Raw genomic sequence first — 5,674 nt, forward strand, 5'->3', positions numbered from 1 at the left:
TCAGTCGTGTCTGACTCTTTGTGACCCCATGAATCGCAGCACGCCAGGCCTCCCTGTCCATCACCAACTCCTGGAGTTCACTCAGACTCATGTCCATCGAGTCAGTGATGCCATCCAGCCATCTCATCCTCTGTCATCCCCTTCTCCTCCTGCCCCCAATCCCTCCCAGCATCAGAGTCTTTTCCAATGAGTCAACTCTTGGCATGAGGTGGCCAAAGTACTGGAGTTTCAGCTTCAGCATCATTCCTTCCAAAGAAATCCCAGGACTGGTCTCCTTTGGAATGGACTGGTTGGATCTCCTTGCAGTCCAAGAGACTCTCAAGAGTCTTCTCCAACACCACAGTTCAAAAGCGTCAATTCTTTGGCACTCAGCTTTCTTCACAGTCCAACTCTCACATCCATACATGACCACAGGAAAAACCATAGCCTTGACTAGACGGACCTTTGTTGGCAAAGTAATGTCTGCATTGTCAGGTGCATGTAATTAGGCTATTTAATAGTTTGTTCAATAACAATGCATTCTTGAGGTGTCGACTGAGAGGAAGTGTTAAATGGTTTATCATTAGATGTTCAATCTGGACTGAAAGGCATGGGGCAAGGAGAGATTCGAGTGGATGCAGTCAAAAGCAAACACAGATCCATTTCTGTGTGTCCCTCACCAAGTGCAGGTTGTGCATTAAGCCAGTCACACGTGTGATGTGTTTAGGTCAGTTTGGGACACCCTGAAACCCTCAAAACATGGGAACTAGTAATACTGTTCAAACTTGCGCCAGGTCAGAGATCGAATCCTTTCAAAGATTTATTAGTTTTGAGGGATAGTAAGAATGGCTATTTTTGTGGTGGCATAAAGCACTTACTCTCATACTTCTGGGGCTTCATAAAACCACCCAGTTGCATAAAAGGTTTGTGAATCCAGATCACATTGCCAACTCCATTTGCAAAGTAAAAACAATGGGGGAAATGCACAAGTACTATATTTATAGTCCTCATTTTATAAAGGAATGAATTCCATTACCCTTCAAATGAGGAAGGTCGTAAGTTCAGAGTAAAACGCGGTTTTACAGATGGAATCCATTTCACTTGATGAGATTTCACTGTGTGGTTCTTATTTTTAGTACCAGTTGAATGGCTGGAGCTTGAAGACCTCACATATAAATTCCCATAGAGTTTGCACACATCCAGAGGTGTTCTCCCCTTTCATTCTCAAGACTACCCTGTAAGACTGGGACCTTGGTCTACATTTTCTTTTGAGTATATAGACGTTCGGGGCTTCCCCTGTGGCTCAGCTGGTAAAGAATCTGCCTGCGAGAGACCTGGGTTCAATCTCTGGGTTGGGAAGATCCCCTGGAGAAGGGAAAGGCTACCCACTCCAGTATTCTGGCCTGGAGAATTCCGTGGACAGTCCATGGGGTTCCAAAGAGTCAGACATGACTGAGTGACTTTCATATGGAGGTTCAGAGGTTAGCTGGCTCATTCAGGGTCACCCAGCTAGAACAAAGCCTGGCTTCAGACTCCATCTTCCTGGTAAAATATGGTCTTTTCCTCCGGTTTGAATACACGTTGGAAGGGCCTCTGCTCTACGTAGTCATTCAGGCACGAAGGCTCCTTCTCTTTTGTAACTCTGTCCTGTCCTAATGCAGAGATTCTTTTCCCAGAGACAATACCCAAGGGATCTGAGGCAAAACTCAGAGATTCCTGAACTTGAAAGGGAAAATAATTGCATCTTTTTGCTGACCTCTAACACCTAGCACTTCCTCATCACCCAGGGCCAGACCTCAGTCACCACGACTGGGAGATGTGGTCTCTCTCTGGGTGCCCAGAAGGGGAACAACTAGCCAGCTGCTGCACCATTATCATGTCGTTTGCAATGGTTCAAATTCAAGGAGAGACTGGGACCCCTTGTCCCAGGGATTTCTAGTGGGGAGGGCACGCGAAGTAGGTGCTGGATCTTGCTTATCTCATCCACAGGGGCAACAAGTCTAATGTTGCACGGAGGCGGCACAGAGGGCAGTTAGAGTCACTCTTCTCAGCTCTTCTGCTCCAACAGGCTGTCTGCTTTGTGCCCCAGGAACTCACAGCCAACAGAAGGCGGAGGAAATGTAATTTCCTGAAAAATTTCTTGAAAATGTAATTGTGGCTCCCATGTGTGCAGAGTACTAGAGTTTGCTAAGCACATTAGTAAGCGTTGGGCTTCCCTGGTGGCTCAGCTGGTAACTGGGTTCTATCCCTGGGTTGGGAAGATCCCCTGGAGGAGGGAAAGGCTCCCCACTCCAGTATTCTGGCCTGGAGAACGCCAAGCCTGGGCTCACCTTGGCCTTTCTGCAGCCCTCCAGGAAGGCAGGGCCAAGAGAATCATCTCTACTGTGCAAAGTCAGAAAACGAGCTCACAGAGGAGAATTAGATGCTCAAGATCACAAACTAGAGGCACAATCAGAGCTAGAACCCAGGCCTCCCGTCACCATTCAGCGGGCGCGTATTAAATACCTACTGCCCTGCCTCACCCCGAGGCCGTGGGTAAGTCCCTTCCCTCCCTCCTGGCCCTGAGGATCCTCCCTGCCGGTGGCCTCTCACCGGCTCGTTCACCAAAAAGCCACAAGGGGGCAGCAGTACATCACCGTTTTCTTCTATTCTTGCATGAAGCCGCGCTATTAAAACAGATTTTAAGGAGGCGGAGGCCTTGTTAAAATACAGATTTCCGGGCCTCCCAGTTTCTGTGGGTCTGGCATGAGGCACAAGATATTTGCAATGCTAGTCATGTATGGACGTGAGGGTTGGACTATAAAGAAAGCTGAGTGCCAAGGAAATGATGCTTTTGAACTGTGGTGTTGGAGAAGACCCTTGAGAGTCCCTTGGACTGCAAGGAGATCCAACCAGTCCATCCTAAAGGAGATCAGTCCTGAGTGTTCATTGGAAGGACCAATATTGAAGCTGAAACTCTAGTACGTTGGCCACCTGATGCGAAGAAGTGATTCACTGGAAAAGACTCTGATGCTGGGAAAGACTGAAGGTGGGAGGAGAAGGGGACGATAAGGGATGAGATGGTTGGATGGCAGCACGGACTGGATGGAGATGAGTTTGAGCAAACTCTGGAAGTTGGTGATGGACAGGGAGGCCTGATGTGTTGCAGTCCATGGAGTCGCAAAGAGTCAGACACAATGGAGCGACTAAACTGAACCAGTTCCCAGGCTACGATGATGCTTCCAGCCTGGGAACCCCACTTTGAGAACTAGCAAGGTTGAGGATTGGGAGCGAGGGTCCGACATGACCTCTGACCCTCACAGACAGGGCCACTGGGAAATCATTGTGAAACGGGCAGCCACTCCCCTTGGTCAGTTGCATATTGACTTTTCCAAGCCCCATTAAATCCCTTTTTAAAAAGCAAGATATATTTCACTCCTTCAGTGACGACTGGGCTTGGTCCATCCCGAGCACAGTTCTAGGTCCTGGGAATCCGTCAGTGAATGAAGCAGACAAGTTAATTCCCACCGCTTGTGGAGTTTGGCAAAAAACAGTAAATGTTCTAAATAAGTAAGTTACCTGGTATGTTAAAAGAGGCTACTTGCATCTGGGGTATTGAAAGATATATATTTCTCAGTGAAATGATGACTTGTGAGTCAAACTTGAAAGAGACCAAGGGGATTCACCATGTGGGTGTCTGGGGGAAGATGATGTCAGGCAGAGAGAACAGCCTGTGCAAAGGTCCTGGGGTGTGAGCAAGTCTGGCATGTTTGAGGAAAAAGAGGGAAGCCAATAAGGTCGGAGCAGTGTGAGCGGGAAGAGAATAATTGAGGATGAGGACACAGAGGTCACAGGAGCAAGGTGGGAGGGGATTGTAGATCTTGCAGAGGCTTTTCTTTATTAAAATTTTTATTTTTTAATTTATTTTCGAGTGCACTGGGTCTTCATTGCTGCCCCACAGGGTTTCTCCAGTTGTGGCAAGCAGGGGCTACTTCCGCAGGGCTTGAGCTCTTGAGTGCGGGCTCAGCAGTTTGTGGCCCATGAGCTTAGTTGCCCCAAGGCAGGTGAAATTTTTGCAGACCAGGGATCGAACTTGTGTCCCCTGCATAGGCAGGCGGATTCTTAACCAGGGAAGCCTTGCAAAGGCTTTCCTCAGAGTGAAAAAGAGTGGCATGATCTGACTTGTTCTAACAGAATCCCTCTGGCACCCTCTGTATGGAGCAAGAGTGAAGCCAGGAGAACAGACGGCTCCCCAGTTATCTGGGCAGAGATGATGGTGGCCCAGTCAGGGGAGCAGTGGAGCTGGAGAGTGTGGTAAAAGGTCACACACACACACACACCTGCATGCTGTTTCATAACTAAACCAACTGGTCAGTCTAATTATCCACGCCTCTCCTCTGTTCAGGTGGCCCACACTCTCAACCTGAACTCTCCTCTACATCCAGATCTGTCTCATCTTTGATCTCCAGCTGCCTCTAGCCACACTCCCCTGAGATGACTGCTGCTTCCTCAAACTCAGAACATCTAGGACACCCCCTCCTATCTGCCACCAATGCAGGCTCCCCTCTGCTCTTCTCAGTTTCCAGTGACGGACCCCTCTTCTCCCCATCCTTCAGCAGAAAGCCCAGGAATGTGTTTAACATCTTACTTCCCCTGGTCCTCAAATCCATCCTTCCAACAAGATCTCACAGGCATGGTCAGGCCCTGCTGGAGTCTCTCATCTGCTTCTGTTCCTTCTTTCCCACTCCTATGGGCCTTACCTCTGAACCCTGCAGTGTCTGCATTTGGGGTAGCCTGGTGGTCGAGACAAGGGCTCTGGAGCAGGACTCTCTGGGTTTGAATCCTGGCTTTGCTAACTTTGAACTATGTAAATGTGGGCTGTTTCTTGAATTTCTCTGTACCTCAGTTTCTCCATTTATAAAATGGGTATGATTACACTTACTTCAGAACATTATTGTGAGAGTTAAGTGAGTTGTTACATAGAAGACACTTGGAACAGAGCCTGGCATGTGCTTCGCACACAATAGATGTTAGCTCTCATTTTTATTCTTTTAGCAATAAGTCTTTATTGAGTGTCTATTATGTGCAGAGACCTCCATCATGCTCAGAGATAATCTGACCCAGAAGAAAGAGCATAGGCCTTGAGTCAGAAATTCTGTTCCTAGATGTGTACCCGACAGAAATGTTGACCAGTATCCACCAAAAAACATGTGCTAGAATCTTCACAATGCCTTATTCATAGAAGCCTCAAACTAGAAACTGCCCAAATGCCCATCGAGGGTAGAATGGATAAATAGCATGCGCTCTATTCGCGTGATGGACTATTCTACAGTGACAAGAAAGAAGGCACTACTGGTACTTGAATATCGTGGATGCAATTCACAATATGATGGGGCGTGGCTGGGCTGGGTCCCTCCTAAGCCTGGCTTCAGTGCAGGCGGCCTGAGTTTCACCTGGTGACCTCTGTTCCCAGCACCATCCCTCTTCACAAACAAGAAGATCCCCAGTCTTTGCCTTCACATCAGTCCCTGACTTGCAAAGCATCACTGAGGCAGGATGATGACAATAGCTTATTTTCAGGCAAACAAAGAAATCACCCAACATTCACAGCATGTGATGGACACTCACTCAACACAATCATGCTGTAGGGTGGGCATTACTATTTATGCCCATTTTACAGATGACAAAAGCCAAAGCACTAAGAGGTCAAGTCAAG

Source organism: Bubalus bubalis, chromosome 14 (genome assembly GCF_019923935.1).
Source record: "Bubalus bubalis isolate 160015118507 breed Murrah chromosome 14, NDDB_SH_1, whole genome shotgun sequence".
NCBI lineage: Eukaryota > Metazoa > Chordata > Mammalia > Artiodactyla > Bovidae > Bubalus > Bubalus bubalis.